Source organism: Triticum dicoccoides, chromosome 7A (assembly GCF_002162155.2).
Source record: "Triticum dicoccoides isolate Atlit2015 ecotype Zavitan chromosome 7A, WEW_v2.0, whole genome shotgun sequence".
NCBI classification, from domain to species: Eukaryota; Viridiplantae; Streptophyta; class Magnoliopsida; order Poales; family Poaceae; genus Triticum; species Triticum dicoccoides.
In genome coordinates this window covers 202,827,944-202,851,302 of record NC_041392.1, presented here as the reverse complement: position 1 = coordinate 202,851,302, position 23,359 = coordinate 202,827,944, and positions in this window count along the sequence as shown.

Sequence of the window (23,359 nt, the reverse complement as noted above, 5' to 3'; positions counted from 1 at the left end):
CAGTTAGAGCCAACGCCTCACACACACGCGCGTACGTGTACGAGAGAAACGCGCATCGCTAGGCCCCCGACCTCCCACCGTAACCGGGAACTCCCCGAAATTTTCCTCCCCCTCGCTTCTACCACGTTTTTTTCGTCATGGACGGCCCAAAGAATGTCATGCAGCTGCGTCTCCGGCCCGCCCAGGACGAAAAGCCCATTTTCTGTCATGATTTTTTGTCAGAGAAGTAGGAGCCCACCACATCTATGATGATATCGGGTTTTGTCACAATTATCGTCATAGAAGTGTCATATGTATGACAGGAAAAAAATTCGTTCGGCCCAAAGTGTCACGGATGTGTCTTTTTTTTGTAGTGACAAGTGGTATATGGCTGACAGATATGGATATTTGTAATCTGAAAATATAAAAACAGCAAGGTAACTAATGATGAAAGTGAGCACAAACGGTATTGTAATGCGTTGAAACAAGGCCTAGGGTTCATACTTTCACTAGTGCAAGTTCTCTCAACAATAATAACATAATTGGATCACATAACTATCCTTCAACATGCAACAAAGATTCACTCCAAAGTCACTAATAGCGGAGAACAAACGAAGAGATTATGGCAGGGTACGAAACCACCTCAAAGTTATTCTTTCCAATCAATCCGTTGGGCTATTCCTATAAGTGTCACAAACAGCCCTAGAGTTCATACTAGAATAACACCTTAAGACACAAATCAATCAAAACCCTAATCTCACCTAGATACTCCAATTTCACCTCAAGTATCCGCGGGTATGATTATACGATATGCATCACACAATCTCAGATTCATCTATCCAACCAACACAAAGTACTTCAAAGAGTGCCCCAAAGATTCTACCGAAGAGTCAAGACGAAAACGTGTGCCAACCCATATGCATAGGTTCATGGGCGGAACCCGCAAGTTGATCACCAACACATACATCAAGTGGATCAATAGAATACCCCATTGTCACCACGGGTATCCCACGCAAGGCATACATCAAGTGTTCTCAAATCCTTAAAGACTCAATCCGATAAGATAACTTCAAAGGGAAAACTCAATTCATTACAAGAGAATAGAGGGGGAGAAACATCATAAGGTCCAACTATAATAGCAAAGCTCGCGATACATCAAGATCGTACCACCTCAAGAACATGAGAGAGAGAGATAGATCAAACACATAGCTACTAGTACATACCCTCAGCCCCGAGGGAGAACTACTCTCTCCTCATCATGGAGAGCATCGGGATGATGAAGATGGCCACCGGAGAGGGATTGCCCCCTCCGGCAGGGTGCCGGAACGGGTCTAGATTGGTTTTTTAGGTGGCTACGGAGGCTTCTGGCGGCGGAACTCAGGGGAGCCACAAGGGGCCCAGGAGGGTGGAGGGCGCGCCTAGGGGGTGGGCGCTCCCCCCTGCCTCGTGGCTTCCTCGTTGCTTCCCTTACATGGACTCCAAGTCTCCCGGGTTGCTTTCCTTCCAAAAATAAGTTCCGTGAAGTTTCATGTCAATTGGACTCCGTTTGGTTTTCCTTTTCTGCGATACTCTAAAACAAGGAAAAAACAGAAACTAGCACTAGGCTCTGGGTTAATAGGTTAGTCCAAAAAATCATATAAAATAGCATATAAAGGCATATAAAACATCCAAGGTTGTTAATATAATAGCATGGAACAATAAAAAATTATAGATACGTTGGAGACGTATCAGTTTACATTGAGTATGACTTGACTAGACCTCTTTTACCATGAATTACAATGTCTAGTCAGTCCTTGATCTTTAAAGGTGCTCTACATTTATGTTTTGCGGTCTCAGAAAGGGCTAGCGAGATACCATCTTGTTATATCATATTATGATTGTTTTGAGAAAGTGTTGTCATCCGAGATTTATTATTATTGCTCGCTAGTTGATTATGCATTTGATATGAGTAAACTTGAGACCTAAGTGTTATTGTGAATGTGGTTAGTCATAATGTTTGCTGAAAACTTGAATGCTGGCTTTACATATTTACAACAATAAGAGCAAATAGATTTTGTAAAAGTTTTTCTTTATCACTTTCAGCTTATCAACTGAATTGCTTGAGGACAAGCAAAGGTTTAAGCTTGGAGGAGTTGATATGTCTTCGTCGTATCTACTTTTCCAAACACTTTTGCCCTTGTTTTGGGCTCTAACTTGCATGATTTGAATGGAACTAACCCGGACTGACCTTGTTTTCAGCAGAATTGCTATGGTGTTATTTATGTGCAGAAACAAAAGTTCTCGGAATGACCTGAAACTTCACTGAACATCTATTCGGAAATAATAAAAAATCCTTGCAAAAGATGAAGACCAGGGGCACCACCTTTCCATGAGGGTGAGGGGCGCGCCCCCTTACCTCCTGGGCCCCCTAGAGCTCCTCCGACCTCAACTCCAACTCTATATATTTGCTTTCGGGGAGAAAAAAATCAGAGAGAAGAATTCATCGTGTTTTACGATATGGAGCCGCCGCCAAGCCCTAAAACCTCTCGGGAGGGCTGATCTGGAGTCCGTTTGGGGCTCCAGAGGGGGAATCCGTCGCCATCGTCATCATCAACCATCCTCCATCACCAATTTCATGATGCTCACCGCCGTGTGTGAATAATTCTTGCTGGACGGTGATGGGTTCGATGAGATCTATCATGTAATCGAGTTAGTTTTGTTAGGGTTTGATCCCTAGTATCCACTATATTCTGAGATTGATGTTGCTATGACTTTGCTATGCTTAATGCTTGTCACTAGGGCCCGAGTGCCATGATTTCAGATCTGAACCTATTATGCTTTCATAAATATATGAGAGTTCTTGATCCTATCTTGCAAGTCTATAGTCACCTATTATGTGTTATGATCCGTTAACCCCGAAGTGACAATAATCGGGATACTTACTGGTGATGACCGTAGTTTGAGGAGTTCATGTATTCACTATGTGTTAATGCTTTGGTCCTGTACTCTATTAAAAGGAGGCCTTAATATCCCTTAGTTTCCATTAGGACCCCGCTGCCACGGGAGGATAGGACAAAAGATGTCATGCAAGTTCTTTTCCATAAGCACGTATAACTATATTCGGAATACATGCCTACATTACATTGATGAATTGGAGCTAGTTCTGTGTCACCCTATGTTATGATTGTTACATGATGAACCGCATCCGGCATAATTCTCCATCACCAATCCATTGCCTACGAGCTTTCCATATATTGTTCTTCGCTTATTTACTTTTCCGTTGCTACTGTTACAATCACTACAAAATACCAAAAACATTACTTTTGCTACCGTTACCGCTACTATCATATTACTTTGCTACTAAACATTTTTTTGCAGATATTAAGTTTCCAGGTGTGGTTGAATTGACAACTCAGCTGCTAATACTTGAGAATATTCTTTGGCTCTCCATGTGTCGAATCAATAAATTTGGGTTGAATACTCTGCCCTCGAAAACTGTTGTGATCCCCTATACTTGTGGGTTATCACAAGGCGCGGTGAAATGACGCTCAATGTGCTGTAAGGCAGCGGCGGTTTACGAGCGTGAGCGGAGGTCGCTGAACACGGCCGTGGCGACTCGGCGTCCTAGCGCGGTTGGAACAACACAGCATCGTGAAGACGTGTGGCGACGGGATACCACAACGGCAGCATGAGGCGACGCAGGGCGCGGAACCGGCCGCGGTGAAGGCAAGGCCATGGCAGAAGGGTGCGGTGCTGGCGACTTAATCCGGTGGCGGCTTGAAACTTGGAGGCACGGTAGCGGCTCAAAAATAGGCATAACCCGACACGGCGGCTCACGCATAGGTGGAGGCATGTCACCCGCAGGCGGCTCGTCCAGTGGCCCCGTGGCTGTGGCAGACTGACCGGGTGAGCCACAGCAGCGGCAGCGTTTTGTGACAAGGCAGTTTATGGAGTAGAGGTGGTGAGAAGCTCACGCAGGGCCAAGCGGAGGCCCCTGGTGGCTCAGCACAGCGGTGGCGTCTTTGAGGAGAGCCAGGCAGGTCCATGGGAGTGGGCAGCGGGCGGCTCGTCGTGCTGCGGCACCTGCGACAAAGGCAGCGGAGCATCTCCTGTCGCAGCTGTAGAAACCCCCTAGCGGGGCGGCTGCAGCAATCTTGACCAGCGGCGGCTCACGGTTCAGCGACTTGCGTAGATGGGCGTGGAGTCCACGGCTAGCAGAGGAGGAAGCCGGCGACACGTGGTCGGGCCCGAGACCGCGACGGTTTGCGGCAAAGGTGAGTCAGGACGGCACGGAGATTCGGCGGAGGTGTCTTCAAAGCCGTGGTGACGATTTGGATGCAAAATGACGTACTTGCATGGGGGCGAGGGTGGTTTGACGTGCGGCGACCGGACAACGCGACGACGGCAGGTCAAGGTAGGCCCAAGGCGGTGACTTCGGTCTAAGGAGGTTCATGGCAAGGCAGCTTCAGGCAACGAGTCCGGCTCGTAGCCATATTTTGTAGGCGCTGCCTTGGGTCGCATGTTTGCCGGCGTCGGCAGCTCAGAGGCGGGCGCGCGGGTCACAGAAAACCGGAGCGGTGCGACGCGGGAGATGGCACAGGGCCGGACCTGGCCGCGGTTGCTGCAGCTCGAAGTGCGTTGTAGTGGAAAAGGTGGCGCTCAGTACGGAGGTCAGGCCGGTCCGAAACGGTCGTTTGACCCGGCGGCCATGGCAGACCGGAGGATTTGGCAGACCATGCTAGCTTTGGTAGACGAGGGCGGCAGCTCAAAGGCATAGTGGCTCAGCGAAAACGGAGTAAGGCCAAGACGGCAACTCAGCAACACAGGGCGGCTGACCGTGGATGTGTTGAGGCTGCGCTTGGACTCAACACGGCGGGTTACGGCCACAACCGGCGGCTCGAGGCGAATCATAGCCGAGATGAACAAAAGTGTTAGCCAGCCCTTGACTGTAATCCACCCCCAATTCATATTCTTCTGTAGGTCGGCGGCTCCGATGCAAGACAGCTCAATCGGCGGAGGAAGGCCGGCTTGCTGGTGCTCTGAGGTGGGTCGAACGGTGACTTATTGTAGTAGCTCCTCGGCGAGGTCCGGTCGTAGGGGCACCCAGGCGAGGGCGGATCAAAGCAGCAACAAGGGCGGAGGCGCTCGAACGGCGTCGCGACACTGGAGCAGCAGGAGGCGTTCGTCAGTACGAGGGACAGCGGCGGCGCAAGTGAGCCGGGCGAATGAGTAGGACTTACGCCGGCGGCTCACAGCAGAAGCAAGGCTGCGGGAAGAGCGGCTCGCTGCAGCACCGGCGGTTTTGGAAGCATGATCCCGCGACAGCAAAGGCCCGAATGGCGGCAATGGAGGCGCAGTGGGTCAACGGAGTAGCTCCAAGGCGAGGCAGTTCTCCCGCAGCGGAGTACATCGATGGACGAGGTCCTGGTCAAGCTCAGAAGAGCCCGGAGACAAGAACGCAGCGGCCGGTGGCGGGTCGGAGCCAGCGGGCGAGCGTCGGAGCGGAGCAGACCCGGCGGCGGCCGGCACATGCAGACCCGATAGTGGTGGCGAGCTGGCGAGGTTTCAGTGAGTCGTCGAGGTGATGCGGATACGGCCGTAGAAAGGAGCACGAGGCCACGGGCGGACTAGCAGAGGAGGGAGAGCCGGCCGCGGAAGGGAAGCGGTGGCTTGGCCACTACAGCTCGGTGCAGAGCAAAGTGAGGCCCAACAGCGGGTCGAGTTGTTCTGTCGGTTCAAAGCGCGGCGGTGGCTTGGACGCGGGCTCAACCGCGATATTGGCCGCTCATGGAGAATCCACAACGGCGACGGCGTAGGAGTCCGGGTCGTGGTCTTTTTCTTCTTTTCTTTCTTGACTTTCCTTCCAACGTTAGAGTAATCTCCGTTGGATCTTTATGTCGCGTGTGATTGTAGCATTAATTGATCGATTCGGTCTTAGACCACGTCATCGTTGGAATCGAATCCCATAGACGCTTGTCTCAAGTGAAAGGCAGAGCAGGTGGTCCCTTCAGTAAGTGCAGGTTTTGGCCCTGGCTGGGTCAAGGCAGAGGCCAGAGTCGCCTCGGAACTTGAAGTAGACGTCGAGGCGTGGAGCAGTAGCGGCGGCTCGGCGGATCGGACAGAACGGCCGCCACAAAAATTTCCTGTCCGTCTCAGTGTAACACGCCGTTCCAACCGCTCGTCGATCATGTAGATCATCTAAAAAATTGCAAACTTCTCGAAACCCTGGAAAAGACCCCTTCAAGAACTCAACGCCACCATGCGCAAGTCCCACGGTGGGCGCCAACTGTCGTGGATTTGTCACGACAGATGTCCTAGTGTGAGGACTTAGTCATGAGGCCAACGCATCTATGTGGTAGCTGAAGGAAATATGCCCTAGAGGCAATAATAAAGTTGTTATTTATATTTCCTTAAATCATGATAAATGTTTATTATTCATGCTAGAATTGTATTAACCGTAAACTTAATACATGTGTGAATACATAGACAAACAAAGTGTCCCTAGTATGCCTCTACTTGACTAGCTCCTTAATCATGGTTAAGTTTCCTAGCCATAGACATGTGTTGTCATTTGATGAATGGGATCACATCATTAGATAATGATGTGATTGAAAAGACCCGTCTGTTAGCTTAGCACTATGATCGTTTAGTTTATTGCTATTACTTTCTTCATGACTTATACATGTTCCTCAGACTATGAGATTATGCAACTCCCGAATATCGAAGGAACACCTTGTGTGCTATCAAATGTCACAACATAACTGGGTGATTATAAATATGCTCTATGGGTATCTCCGATGGTGTTTGTTGAGTTGGCATAGATTGAGATTAGAATTTGTCACTCCGTGTATCGGAGAGGTATCTTTGGGACCTCTCGGTAATGCACATCACTATAAGCCTTGCAAGCAATGTGACTAATGAGTTAGTTGCAGGATGATGCATTACGGAATGAGTAAAGACACTTGCCGGTAACGAGATTGAACTAGGTATTGAGATACCGACGATCGAATCTTGGGCAAGTAACATACCGATGACAAAGGGAACAATGTATGTTGTTATGTGGTTTGACCGATAAAGATCTTCGTAGAATATGTAGGTACCAATATGAGCATCCAGGTTCTGCTATTGGTTATTGACCGGAGATGAGTCTCGGTCATGTCTACATAGTTCTCGAACCTGTAGGGTCCGCACGCTTACCGTTCGATGATGATCAGTATTATGAGTTATGTGTTTTAATGTACCAAAGGTAGTTCGGAGTCCCGGATGTGATCACGGACATGACGAGGAGTCTTGAAATGGTCGAGACATAAAGATCAATATATTGGAAGGCTATGTTTGGACACTAGAATGGTTTCCGATGAGTTCGGGCATTTTCCGGAGTACCGGGAGGTTACCGGAACCCCCTGGGGAGTCAATGGGCCTTAATGGGCCCTAGTGGAGAAAGAGGGCAGCACGCAAGTGGTGGAGCGCGCCCCCTAGGCCCAAACCGAATTGGTTTAGGGTTTGGGGGGCTGGCCCCCCTTTCCTTCTCCTCTCCTCCTCCTTCCGCCTTCTCCTAGTAGGAATAGGAAAGGGGGGCCAAACTTACTTGGAGTAGGATTGCCGTCGTGCTGACAAAACTCTCCCTCGGCCTCAACTGGATCAAGAGTACGAGGGACGTCACCGAGCTGAACGTGTGTAGATCGTGGAGGTGTCGTGCGTTCGGTACTTGATCGGTTGGATCGCGAAGACGTTCGACTATATCAACCACGGTTCATAACGCTTATGCTTTTAGTCTACGAGGGTACGTAGACATACTCTCCCCCTCTCATTGCTATGCATCACCTAGATGGATCTTGCGTGTGCGTCGGAAATATTTTGAAACTACTGTGTTCCCCAACAATAGCTTGAGAGGGGTTGATCGGAATCGAGAGACACAACACAAGACAAGGGTTCAGACAGCTTCGGGCCCCGGGAAACATCATTCGGTAACAACCCAACATGTTGTTTGTGGATAAGTCTCATTATGCTCATGAGGGAGTCGCCGCATAAGTCGGCTCTCCTAATTATGTCTAGCCTTAGCGATTATTTTCTGTCTCTCTTGGGGTGCCCTGCCCCTCCTTATATAAGTTGAAGGGGCGGGTTACATGTAGAGTCCTAGTCGGATTAAGACTTAAACTATTCTGACTTCTCGTCATAGGCTTCTCTCCATGGGCTTCTTAACGTCTTGGGCTTCTTAACGTCTCAGGCTTATTAACGTCTTTGGCTTCTCTACCTGTCAGGTTATGACTATCTGCCAGCTTACCATCTGGCTTACAATCTGACTTATAATCTGGTTTACAATCTGCCAGCTTATAATCTAGCTTACAATCTGCCGGCTTATAATCTGGCTTACAATCTGCCGGCTTATAATCTGCCGGGTCACCAACGAAACACCAAGTCCCAACCGGGTCATATCTCCGGCTTGGTCATATTGCGGGGTATATCCCCGACACCCTCCCCCATCCTCTCTTCCTCACTTTCCCCTAGCTCCCACCTCCTTTCTCCCTCACTTTTCTTCTTCATCACTACTTCTCCCCCCCCATTACTCTCCTTCTTCTACCTACCTTGCTCTCTCTTTATTACTCCTAGCTAACTATACCACCTCCATTAATACATCTCCTTTCTCTTTTTCCTTCCCCCTCCACTAGTTGAAATTGCCTCCTCCCAAACTATCTAGCTAGGTAGATGTAGCATTTAGTGAAGTGACCTATGTACCCCCTAACTAGATCTAGCCTTGTCAAGAAGAGCTTTGTCCACTTTTGATCTCCCTACTACATCATCATCTCACCGTGCTCGATCTCGAGATAGGTGATTAAAAATTTATGCCTTTGCAAGAATGAAAATATGTGTATGTGTGTGCGATATGACATAATCGGGCGATAGGATGGAAATTATGTGTGTGGCATGAGTTGACACCGAATTGTGCTTGTGAGTTGCCTATTTTTTGCTGAAATGTCGATTTATTTCCATTTCGGCGAATTTCGGGCAAACTCTATATGTCCTATTTTTAGGGAAGGTCATGCTGAGTTTTTGTATGACTTTGATGCATGCACGCATTTTTATAATCAATTTGATTATTATTACCGTGCATGCATTCATGATAGTCAGTGGAATGATGGTGGACAGGTGGTTGCGGTCGGCGGTGCAGGACATGAAAGAAAATAACCTGACAGAGGTTTTATGTCCGTGTCGAAGATGAAAGGACGAGTTTGGCTCGACCCCTATGACGATGGCCGTGTCGAAGCGCACCTACTCATGACTGGTTTCATGGATGGCTATACTCGGTGGATAATTGAAGATGAGGATGTTGATGTTGAGGACGCCGATGGGGCAGGCAATGACAACACGGGGCAAGAGGAAAAGATGATCGATAATGGCGGCGGGGAAGTGGCCAGACATGGCGGCGGAGAAGGGGCTGGACATGGCGGCAGAGAGAACATGGACTCCATGTTGCAGAGTTTGCCGGTACTAAGTTCAATCGTGCGGGACCCTCATGTTCAAGCACTGCTTTGTAAGGAAACGAGTACTGAGAGAGCTACTTCTAGAGAGGAGGCCAAGCTGCAGCAACTGGTGGTAGACTCGAACACTCCATTGTATCATGGTTGCAATCCTGAGGTGGCCCACTTGAGTTTCACGCTCCAACTCCTGAAGACGAAGGCTAAAAACAAATGGACCGACACTAGCCTCGATGAGCATCTCAAGTACCTAAAGGATGTTCTTACCGTGGGGAATCTATGTCCTACTAGTGTGGATGAGGCCAAGAAGATCATGTGCCCTCTGCTGCACATTAGATACCATGCATGCATCAACGGTTGCATAATTTATCAGAAGGAGCACGCGGAAAAAACAAGTTGTCTGGTGTGCAATGCTTCTCGATGCAAGAAGGCCGGGAAGAAATCTCGCTAGAAAGTTGTATGGTACTTACCAATCACTCCCCGTCTCCAACAGTATTTCATAGATCCCAAGGAAGCAAAGCTGATGCGCTGGCATGCGAAGAGGAAGAATCCCGACGATTGAGATGATCCCAAGCTAAGACACGTCAAGGATGGAAGCCAGTGGAGAGCATTGAACGACAAATATCGGTATTTCTAATGTGATGCAAGGAACATCGTGCTCGGTGCATGTACCGATGGCATGAAGCTGTTTGGCAACCAGAACACCAACCATAGCACATGGCCCGTGTTTGTATGGATGTACAACTTCCCCCTGGTTGTGCATGAAGTCGAAGTACATACACATGAGCATGCTGATTCAAGGGATGAAACAATCGGGAAATAATATTAATCTGTATCTGGGGCTACTTCAAGAGGAGTTAGACACCTTATGGAAAACACCGGCCAAGACATGGGACGCCAGCAAAGGTGAGAACTTCTATATGAGAGCCGCGCGCGCTGATCATGACGGTGCACAACTATCTCGGTTACGGATATGTTGTAGGCTAGGTGTGCCATGGATATTGCGGATGCACGTGGTGCATGTATGATACGACGTCTCAGCAGCTATCGTCAAGGAAAGATGGCGGGTCTGGGAATATCGTGTACATGGGGCATCAAAGATGGCTTGAGAAGGACAACTGGTGGAGAAACCGTGGAGATCTATTCAATGGTGACGCTGAGCATCGAGGACCTCCACGTAAGCGGAGCGGCACCGAAATCGATGAATTGTTGAAAAACTTGGAACAATGCCCCGCACCAGGAAAGACGATGAAAAAGGCGCCGGATCCGCTGCTGAAGGTATGGAAGACGAGTTCTATTTTCTGGGACTTGGAGTACTGGCACAAACTTGACATGCCTCATTGCCTTGATCAAATGCATATCTATAAGAATGTCCTTGAGAGCTTGCTTGCGACACTGATGAACATGCCGGATAAGACCAAGTATGGGCCAAAGGCAAGAAAAGACTTGCAAGATTTGGAGATCAGGGCAGATCTACACATGCCGCCCCGTAAAAAGTCAGAGGAGACAGAGATCGAGACAGAGGCGCGGGATAAGAAGGGCAAATAAGTAAAGGAAGAGGATTATTGCCCCCCTTTTTGCTTCACCTTAAGTCCGGCTGAGATCGATCAATTCTTCAAGTCCCTTACCGGAGTTAAAGTTAGTTCCGGTTACTGTGGCAAGATAAGCAGATATCTAGACACAGAGAAGAAAAGGTTTAGCGGGATGAAGTCCCATGACTGCCATGTGATGATGACGCAGATACTACATGTTTCCCTTAGAGGGATAAGAGACAAGCACGTCTGTGACATGCTTATTGGTCTCTACAACTTTTTTGATGTCATCTCTCGAAATTCGATCGGTGTGAAGCATCTTCGAAGGCTACATGAAGAGATCGTTGCAATACTAAATGAGCTTGAGATGTACTTCCCGATCGTGTTCTTTGACGTCATGGTGCATTTGTGTGTCCATATTGTGGACGACATAATAGACCTGGGCCGTCATTCCTGCACAACATGATGTCGTTTGAGAGGATGAATGGAATCATCAAAGGATTTGTTTGTAACATGTCCTGTCTGGATGGAAGCATTGTCCAGGGCTATCTGATATAAGAGTGCATCTCTTTCTGCGAGAATTTTCTATATGGCATAGACCAGCCGCCTGGTGTTGGTGTTGGTTTGCCCGTTAACAAGCACGATGGGAGGCTCGAAGGAGAAGGTCACTCCAACGGTCACAGGGAACTGCACGTGGCATACTCAGATCGACGCAATGACTTTGACAGAGCAAACTTGGTAGTGCTAGAACACCTAGACGAGGTAGATCCTTTCATGGCACTGCACAAAGAAATTATCGCACAGAAGTATCATGACCGGGGGGTATGCAGGATGGACGCCGAAGTTACTAGAGAGCACAACTCTACTTTCCTACATTGGTTCAAAGAGCATATTATTGCTAATCCCCCGGAAGAGGGCTCTAAGGACGGATTGCTCATATACGCCTTAGCACATGGCGCCTCGCCCAACCTCGTCACCTATCAGGCATACGATATCAACGGATACACATTCTACACAGAGGCCAAAGATATGGACAGTGATGATCAGAACTCAGGGGTGACGATGGAATGCATGACCAGCAGCGACAACGACGCGACTGAGAGATTTTACGGAAGGGTCGAGGAGAACTGGGAGCTTGACTACTCTGGACTGCACAACACGATGATGTTTCGTGTCAGATGGGCTAAGAATGTCAAAAGAGAAAACCGGTATTTCACTACCATGACTATACCGGACGCCAAGAGCACTACCGTGAACGCTATCACAAAAAACGAGCCATGGGTACACGCTAAGCACGTGACATAATGCTTCTTCATAATCGACTCGTGCAATCCCAGTCGTACTGTCGTGCGGAGAGGCAAAAGGAACATTGTTGGAATGAATGGAGTCACCAACGAGGAAGACTACGACCAGTACGGTAACCCAATGAGGGAAGATGATGATGACAATGAAGTATACGTCAAAAGAAGAATCAATACTACATTACCTAAGAAAGATCATACTCCATGGAAAAGGAAAAGTCACAATGAGGGATGGGGCTCAATTATTCTTCAACGAACAAGAAGGGAAAGAAGCTCAATCAAAAACGAAAACGTCGACGCTGAGGAACCGTTATCGGTCAAATGATGTAATATATATGTTCCTATTTTGTGTAAACACTTAACCGTTATCCATGGGTCGAATGATGTAATATATATGTTCCTATTTTGTATACATATTTAACCATCAAATGATGCAATATATATCGCCTTAGTTATATACATTGTATCACCTTCTCTCTCTCGGAAAAAAGGAAAAGAAAAGAAAAGGAAGAGAAAATAAAGGAAAGAAAATAGAAGAAACAAAATAGGAAAACTGTTATAGGTTCTAGTTATAGCAGTAGCGCTTTTCTGAAAAAGTGCTATAGCTATGTGAGATAGCATTAGTGCTTCTTGGAGAAACGCGCTATAGCTATTGTTGATAGTAGTAGCGCTTCTTGGATAAACGCGTTATAGCTAAATTAGCTATAGCGCGTTTTGTTGAGACACGCTGGTGCTATATTGACTTAACCCCCCGCTGGTTTCGCGCCTCTGCTTCTTCCCCCAAATACCCACTCTCTCTTCTCCCCCTCATCACCATTGGAGCTCGTGCAGCCGGCATCGCCTGAGCACTGACGTCGCACGCCCCCTCCCTCGCCGTCGCCCGGCCCCGACATCAACGCTACGCACCTCCTCCCTCGTTGTAGTGCCCCCTCCCTCGTCCGCCTGACCCTGACCTTGACGCCGCTCCGACCTCCTCCCCTCCCTACCTCAGACATCATAGCACCTGCCTCCCCGCCGTCGTCGGGCCTGCCTCCTCGCCGTCGACACCCCTATCTCCTCGCCGTCGACGCTGCACCCTCTGTAACCCCCTCCCCATGGCTCCTCTCTCTCTCTGCCATTAGGGTTCTAGGTTTCTTGGGTTATGTTTTTAGTTTGGGAAGTAGGTTAATTAGGTTATATTTTTAGTTATGGTAGTAGGTTAATTAGGTTCTTAGGTTAATTTACTTAGGTGAATACTTTGCAAGAGGGCTGTAGGTTAGTTTAGTTATTTGTTTTGCGGTGATGAATTTAGTATGAACCCTAGTTAATTAGTTGGTATGAACCCTAGTTAAAAACAGAATTAGTATGGGTTAAATGAATTCTAGGTATTTTAGGTGTTAATTCTTTTTAGTTAAAGCAATTGTTGCTATTTAAATATGCAAATTCTTCAAGTTCTATATTTTTGTTGATGTTATATGCAAATTTGAGGTGGACATCTGATATGTCGACATGTGATTTGGACATGTGATGTTTAGCATTTGGACATGTGATATTTCGAAAATGATGGTTATGTGCAGGGTAAATGACCTGAGTGGCCTATGTTTCGCTGGAATGTTGATTCATTTCCGTTCCGGTGAATTTCAGGCGCTCGATATGTCCACTTTTTAGCAAAGGTCATGCCGAAATTTCCCGTGTATTTTGGCATGACTTGTGCTAGAAAGTAGGCATATCGAGTGTCAGGATTTGTGGCAACGGGAATGAAATAGCATTCCGGCAAACCATAGACTTTTTATGCCATTTCTCATTTTATTATAGTTTTAGAATTAAACGAGGAGACTTAATCAGAGGAAACATGTCAAACAACAAAGAAACCGGGCCTTCTGACCAAGACGCGGACGAGATGGATTATGAGGGTGAACAAAACCTCGACTTTTTGTCTGCTAAGCAGAGTCAAGGTTTGCAGGTCGGCCTCGATAATGGTACTGACGTCGACATCGACACTGACACTGATGGCGCCGGCACCGATGGCGGCGCAGAGACCGGCGGGGAAGGTACCGGTGTCGATGCCGCTACCGCTACCGAAAAGAAGAAGCAGAAGAAGCAGAGGATACGAAAACCTAACAAACTCGGCATCGGACAAATGGTAATCACAAATATAGCCCCTGGCAAGTTTGATCCATTAGAGATGGAAGAACCTCGCAAGTGCTATGGGAACCAAGTAGGATGCATCCTACGAGAATGTGTGAGCATCAACGACGATGACTTAAGGAGTAAAGAACATTTGAGGCAGTTGCTCCTGACGAAGTTGCACAAGAGATTAGAGTTCCTCGACCGGGATGGTAGCGTAGAACAACCGTGGGATGATCCGAAAATGAAAAAGATTAACAATCATGCCATGGGCATGTTCAGCAATGATTTGGCCTCTTGGAAATGGAGGGTGAAATGAGCTATTGAGACTGAGGAACCCCTGTCCAAGATTCTGGAGGAAAATCCGACACTTACGGAAGAGGAGTTCGAAAAGTTCAAGGACACTTGCGCTACCGAGGCAGCCAAGGCTAAGGCTGCGAAATTCAAGAGCCTTCAGCAAAGGAACACGGGGAAGCATCGCCTCGGAAGCCGTGGATACCTTGGCAAAAGGCCCATATGGGATAAGGAGGACGTGGAACGGGAAGCCGCGGGTCTCCTAGACCCCTTCGCGAAGTTCGCCAACCCTTGGAGCGTGACTTCATCAGGGCCCGCAACAACTGGGACAAGGAAAAGAAGGTTTTTTACACGGACCAGATCACGAGTCAATTGATTAGAATACTGGTAATTATTCTTTTACCACCTTACATTTAGCTCCTAATCAAGTCGACTACACATTCGTAAATGGTTCACGTTCCTTCTACAGGAGCAGTGATACGTCTCCAACATATCTATAATTTTTTATTGTTCCATGCTATTATATTATCTGTTTTCGATGTTTTATATGCATTAATATGCTATTTTATATGATTTTTGGGACTAACCTATTGATCTACAAACAGTGCCAGTTTCTATTTTTTCCTTGTTTTAGAGTTCCTCAAAAAAGGAATACCAAACGGAGTCCAAACGGAATTAACTTTCGCGATGATCTTTCTTGGACCAGAAGACATCCTGAGGACTTGGAGTGCAAGTCAGAGAAGCCACGAGGCGGCCACAAGGTTGGAGGGCGCGCCCCCACCCTTGTGGGCCCCTCATGACTCCACCGACCTATTTCTTCCACCTATATATTCTCAAATACCCCAAAACCTTCCAGGGGAGCCACAAAACCACTTTTCCACCACCGCAACCTTCTGTACCCGTGAGATCCCATCTAGGGGCCTTTTCCGGCATCCTGCCGGAGGGGGATTCGATTACGGAGGGCTTCTACATCAACACCATTGCCTCTCCGATGAAGCGTGAGTAGTTTACCACAGACCTACGGGTCCATAGCTAGTAGCTAGATGGCTTCTTCTCTCTCTTTGATTCTTAATACAAAGTTCTCCTTGATGTTCTTGGAGATCTATTTGATGTAATACCTTTTTGCAGTGTGTTTGCCGAGATGCGATGAATTGTGGATTTATGATCAGATTATCTATAAATATTATTTGAATCTCCATTGAATTATTATATGCATGATTTGATATCTTTGCAAGTCTCTTCGAACTATCGATTTGGTTTGGCCAACTAGATTAGTTTTTCTTGCAATGGGAGAAGTGCTTAGCTTTGGGTTCAATATTGCAGTGCTTGATCCTAGTGACAGAAAGTGAATTGACACGTATTGTATTGTTGCCATCAAGGATAACAAGATGTGGTTTTCATCATATTGCTTGAGTTAATCCCGCTACGTCATGACATCTTACTTAATGTGTTACTCTGTTCTTATGAACTTAATACTCTAGATGCAGGCAGGTGTCGGTCGATGTGTGGAGTAATAGTAGTAGATCCAGAATCGTTTCGGTCTACTTGGCACGGACGTGATGCCTATATTCATGATCATTGCCTTAGATATCATCATAACTTTGCGCTTTTCTATCAATTGCTCGGCAGTAATTTGTTCACCCACCATAATATTTTCTATCTTGAGAGAAGCCTCTAGTGAAACCTATGGCCCCCGGGTCTATTTTCCATCATATAAGTTTCCAATCTACAATTTTAGTTTCCTATTTACTTTCTTTGCAATCTTTTACTTTCCGTTCCATAAACCAAAAAATACCAAAAAATATGACTTTACCGTTTATCCATCTATATTAGATCTCACTTTGCAATTAACCGTGAAGGGATTTACAACCCCTTTATCGTGTTGGGTGCAAGTTGGTGTTTGTTTGTGCAGATATTCGATGGCTTGCTGCGTTGTCTCCTACTGGATTGATACCTTGGTTCTCAAAAGCTGAGGGAAATACTTACTCTACTTTGCGGCATCAACCTTTCCTCTTCAAGGGAAAAACCAACGCATGCTCAAGAGGTAGCGGGAAGAATCACCAGCATGCAGTCGAAAGCCCTACTTTGCCGATGAGGCCCAAGTGGGACACCCCTCTCAACTGGGCCTTGAACGAACTTAAGGGACTCCCTTTGGGACAGTGGCCGCAATATGGACGTGTGCTTGGCGCCGGAGACGGCGCCACGTGGAAGGTGTTTTACAAAGAAGGCCTGGAGGCCAAGAAGCAGAAAAAGAAGTTTAGTCAGGCAGACATCGATGAGAAGGTGAAGCTTGCGTTCGATAAAAAAGCAGTTGAGGACGCGAAAAAGCAGCCGAGGAGAAAAATGAGTTGCTACAGCAGGCAGTCGATGCATCTGTAAATGCCTGCAGAAATGATTTCGCTACTAACTTGATCCTGGCTATCATCAATTGGACGAAGCAAAATCCAAACAAGACAGTGCATGATTTCCCCATCCCAGATTCGTCACGAGCAACTCTGTGAACAACACCACCGCACCATCACCTGCTCACGCAACCGGGCCTGCTCTCGCAACCACACCCGCACCCACTCATAGCAGCCTGTCCTCAGTCTCTGGCGCGCTAGGCGGGCCTTCGTCTTTGTTTGAGCTCAACGCCCTCACGGTAATTACATGTCGCACCAACATATATCTAGAATATTCCATTTTCGTTGCCTCTCGGATGTTTTATGCTGCAGACATGTGTTTGTAGGCCGGCGAAACCCCGTGGACCATACTCTACTTGATCAAAGTCCAGAAGGTGGACGTGGGAAAGGGGGTGATAACGAAGCCCTTGGAACTCACGTTCCACCGCCAACCGATGCCCGGTGGGCACTTCAGGGTTACCTTGTCGAGTGTGAAATCGGGGCACAAGGATTTGCCTCCTCTAGTACGGCTAGGGGGAGAGGACGACGAGACCCCGCTGTGGATTGGAAGCTACAAGGTTTGGTGCTGCTATGGCCAAAAAATCTTCTTCGTCTGGAGCCGACCGAGAGCACACCAATAACTACACATCAACAAGCATGTATGGAGATCACCACCCCGCCTACACAATTACCGGCGCCTATAGTGCTGGGTGAGAGCGGTGGGCGACATGATGAAGGGGGGCCAATAGTGGCTGATGTAATCGCCCCCGTAGAACAAAGAATGGGTGGTGAGATGGAGGAGGAGGACCCAAATGAGTCTCCTCAATACAGACGCCTATGACGGTGACTTAGATATGATGAGTCAGCCATATGATGACTCGGGCTATCAGCATGCTGATGAGGATATGGATGATCTGCCCGGGCAGGAACGTCCTAGCAGGGATTGCAAGAAGTCTCTCTTCATGAAATCCTAACAGGGCACGCCTGAAGATGCCGCCTCAACACATGCTCAACTAGCTAAGGGTCATACAATGCTTAGCCCGACAACACTGGGGCAGGGGTTAAGGAAGGGTCTGGAAGGTCAACCCAAGAAAAAGGAGAGGAAGAGACCGGGGAAGATAGGCTCAGCTGCCTACAAACAAACTAGAGAACATAGCAGCCAGACAGTGGATTTTGAAGAGCGTGTACCCGTCAAAGGTGCGGCCATGTTCCAGGTCACGGGCGAGCCGATGCTACTGCTGAAACTATTGGAGGCACTATCAAGGGATCTCAGGAGACTGCATGACCATGTGTTGTCGACTGATAAAAGCCTACTAGCCTCGAAGGATCCAGGATATCCGACATACGTGGCTCGTGTGCCTGAGGGGAAGTGCTACGTCGACACACGGCCTGCGGAGGTGTTCTTCATGCGGTTTGACCATATCTTCGAAATGTTTCTAACAAGGCAGCTCGACTTTACAATCGTCCGCCTTTTTGCGCTACATATGAGTTCCGTCATGAAGAGGGAAGAAGTCTTGCAAATCTGTGTGGCGAATCCATACTACATGCACAAGTCCTTCTTGAGTCTCGGCGACTTTGAGCATGAAACTGCTAGGGAGTACCTCCAAAACTTCATGGTATAGAATAAGGACCAGGAAATTGTCCACCTACCTTATCATCCAAAGTAAGTCAGTGCTAGACAACCCTTTCGTATATTTCAAATAATCCTTCTCGCTCATATGGAGAATAATTTGAGGTGTTCTTTACCCGCAAGTCTCCCACGGCGTGTATTTCGACCCTACCAGAAACTACAAGAAGAAGGACTACACCCACATAATGAATATTCTAGATGATGCTCTCCAAGGCTTCGGCATTAGGGGTGGCCACCTGCAGATTAGGAAACAAAGGAACAAGAAGTTGGGTTTCTCGCATAAAACTAACTTCTGCTACAACCATGTCCCAAAACCAAGCAGATGGATTCTACCTCCTCCATCTCATGATTGAGTTCAGCACGGATCACCAAAAGCTTCGCATGACAAGCAGAAACGATGATCGTATCCGCAAGTGGGTAGAATCTCATGGAGAAGCGAATTATAAACTTAGAGATGACTTCTCTCGCATCCAGAGGGACATTGAGACGATCATCATGAAAGAAGTTGTCGATGAGAAGGGGATGTTCCACCACGGCCCTATATCGCGAGATGACATTCGAACTCGCATAGGCATGCAACGTCAGGACCTCACGCTATTCAAGAAGCTAGGGTCCATCCTCAATGATATGGAAGGGTGGAACATCTAGTGACTTACGATGCCGATGTTGATGATATGTGTCGGTTGAACTTGTATACTTTCTGTAGCGATGAAACTTTGTGATGTCCACGGTCCCTGCCGAACTTGCGTAATGCTACTTTGTTAGTTTGGGTACGATGACTTGCGTACCTCTAGTTAATTAGTTTGCATACTATATGTTGCATCTAGTTGCTAACCCTTTCTTTTTCGTGTTGCTATAGTATATTTTGTTCCATATGATTGTACATTCTCTTGATGAAGATGCATCTCTAACAGGTACCTATATTTTTTATGGCGAAGAAGCAGTGCTATGCCATGTACAAAGGGAAGGTTCCAAGAGAGTACGACGAGTGGCCTGAGTGTACGACGAGTGGCATGAGTGTCTGACGCAAGTGGATGGGGTCTCGGGCGCGAGACATAAAGGCTTCAAAAGTAGACAAGAAGTAGAAGCTAGTTACTTGTGGTTCCCGCTAGCGCGAGAGAGGACTTATAACCGCCGCCTCATGTACTGCATAGTTCCGCTCTCACTCATAGTGATAGCTCTTCTTGCGTATATCATTGTTTAGATGGATGACGATGTAGTTGCAAGTATTTGAGACTTGTATCGCTATTTTTCAGATGGTGACAAGAGACCACTTTGTGTTGGATGATGATTATGATGATGACATGATTTAATGAGACTATTTGTATGTGTATGCTATGATTACATTAGTATGTGTATGATATGCTAGAGATTATTGTATAAATCCCTAAACAAATTTCAGTAGCACAAAATATGGAGCAGAAAAAAAAATTAAAAAACTAATAAGAGTAGCGCGGGGTATAGCTTTAGCAACAGCGAGTTCTTAGCAGTAGCGCTCTTTGTTCAAGGGCGCTACAGCTATTAGCAGCAGCGCGTGTTGGAGACTAACGCTGCTCCTATCCCTAGATACCAATAGCAAAGGTCAAACCGCACTACTGATAAGCGTTAGCTGTAGCGTCGTATCAGTAGTGCGGCCACCCGTGCTACTGCTAGGTTTTTCCCTAGTAGTGTTGATGCGATGGCACAAAGAGGACCGTAAGAAAGACGGGAAGTTAAGAGCACCCGCTGATGGGTCACAATGGAGAAAAATCGATAGAAAGTGGGGGGACTTTGCAATGATTCAAGGAACGTATGGTTTGGTTTAAGCGCGGATGGCATTAATCCTTTTGGGGAGCAGAGCAGCAATCATAGCACCTGGCCCATGACTATATGTATCTATAACCTTCCTCCTTGGCTATGCATGAATCGGAAGTTCATTATGATGCCAGTTCTCATCCAAGGCCCTAAGCAACCCGACAACGACATTGATGTGTACCTAAGGCCATTAGTTGAAGAATTTTTACAGCTGTGGAATGAAAAAGGTGTACATGTGTGGGATGAGCAAGACTAGCAGGAATTTGACCTACATGTGTTGTTGTTTGTAACCATCAATGATTGACCTGCTCTCAGTAACCTTTCAGGACAGACAAACAAGGGATATCACGCATGCACGCACTGTCTAGATGACACCAAAAGTATATATTTGAACAAATGCAGGAAGAATGTGTACCTTGGGCATCGTTGATTTCTTCTGACCAACCATCAATGTCGAAAGAAAGGCAAGCATTTCAAAGGCGAGGCAGATCACCGGAAGAAGCCTACCGTCTGTATTGGTAATCACATACTTGCTATGGTCAATGATTTACAAATAATATTTGGAAAGGGTCCCGATGGACTATCTGTTCTGAATGACGCTGAGGGACGCGCACCCATGTGGAAAAAGAAATCTATATTTTGGGACCTACCCTATTGGAAAGACCTAGAGGTCCGCTCTGCTATCGACGTGATGCACATGATGAAGAATCTTTGCGTGAACCTGCTAGGCTTCTTGGGCGTGTATGGGAAGACAAAAGATACACCGGAGGCACGGGAGGACCAGCAACGTGTGCACGAAAAAGACGGCATGCCTCCAAAGCAGTATGAAGATCCTGCCAGCTACGCTCTTACCAAAGAAGAGAAGGAAATCTTCTTTGAATGCCTGCTCGGTATGAAGGTCTCGTCTGGCTTCTCATCGAATATAAAAGAAATAATAAATATGGCTGAGAAAAAGTTTCAGAACCTAAAGTCTCATGACTACCACGTGATTATGACGCAACTGCTTCTAGTTGCATTGAGGGGGATTCTATCGGAAAACGTTCGACTAGCCATTGTGAAGCTATGTGCATTCCTCAATGCAATCTCTCAAAAGGTGATCGATCCAGAAATCCTACCAAGGTTAAGGAGTGATTTGGTGCAATGTCTTGTCAGTTTCGAGCTGGTGTTTCCACCATCCTTCTTCAATATCATGACGCACGTCCTAGTTCATCTAGTCGACGAGATTGCCATTCTAGGCCCTGTATTTCTACACAATATGTTCCCCTTTGAGAGGTTCATGGGAGTCTTCAAGAAATATGTTCGTAACTGCACTAGGCCAGAAGGAAGCATCTCCACGGGCCATCAAACAAAAGAGGTCATTGGGTTTTTTTATTTACTTCATTCCTGACCTTAAGAAGATTGGTCTCCCTCAATCACGATATGAGGGGAGACTGATTGGAAAAGGCACACTAGGAGCAGACTCAATAATATGTAGGGACGGGCATTCTTGGTCTCAAGCACACTACACAATTCTACAAAATTCAAACTTGGTGACCCGGTATGTCAATGAACACAAGAATATTCTACGGTCCAAACACCCGGAGCAGTGTGACGACTGGATTGCATGTGAACACATCAGGACCTTCGGCAGTTGGTTGCAAACACGTCTCATGGGTGACAACACTGTTTCTGATGATCTGTACTCGTTGGCCAGGGGACCATCTTCGACTGTATTGACTTGCAAAGGGTATGAGATAAGTGGGAATACATTTTACACGATTGCCCAAGATCAAAAGAGCACCAACCAAAATAGCGGTGTCCGCTTTGATGCAGCAACAAAGAGGGGAAATGACACATATTACGGTTACATAGTGGACATATGAGAACTTGACTATGGACATGATTTTAAGGTCCCTTTGTTTCAGTGTAAATGAGTCAATTTGTCAGGAGGCGGGGTACAGGTAGACCCACAATACGGAATGACAACAATTAATCTGAACAATCTTGGGTACACATACGAATCATTCGTCCTAGCCAATGATGTGGCGCAGATTTTCTATGTGAAGAACATATCTACCAAACAGAGAAAAAGAAAACATAAGGAAGCGAATACATCATACGAAGAGCCAAAGCGCCACATAGTTGTTTCAGAAAAAAGAGACATTGTGGGAGTGGAGGGCAAGACAGACATGTCTGAAGATTATGAAAAGTTTCATCGCCCATTGGTCCTTCCACCGGCAACCCCGACTCCATCACAAAAAAAGAACACCAACCCACCAAAATATCAAGCACAACCACCGTGCTAAGGTTTCAGCACAGGACGAGATGCTGAAGACGAAGCAGCAACAACCAACAGCTTCTGGACATGAGTAGCTAGCGTCTTTCTCAAACGTGAAGTTTGGAGCGGGCTTGGCCCTTGTTGCATGGGTTGATTCCAGTGGCAAAATTAAAAAAATTAACCCTCAAAGTAAAAGTATTTCACAAATTGAACAGTTTTTAAAAATATTTCACACCGTTGATCATTTTGTGCAACTCCTTAGAGCATCTCCACCCGTCGACCTAGGAAGCCCCTCAGGAGCGCTTTTTCTGCATCGGCGAACAAAAAAAATTCCACTCATGCCCCCACAAGCTCGATTAGCGACAGATGTGGTTAAAATTTTGACCAGCGAACACACCCCAAACTCAGGATCTTGGGGGCAACTCGGGGAGGAGAGAGACTGTTTGCATGTCATTTGGCCCACCCCAGCCTCTCACTCCCTCTCTCCTTACTTTTCCTCTGGGGCCCACCCACATGCTTCTCTCCCCCACCAACTCCCACGCCTGCGCAGAACGCCTCGCCCGGCACAGGTCCGGGACAAGCTCGGCGCCGCCGCCACCTCCTTGCCGCGGCATCCTAGCTCCGCCGCAG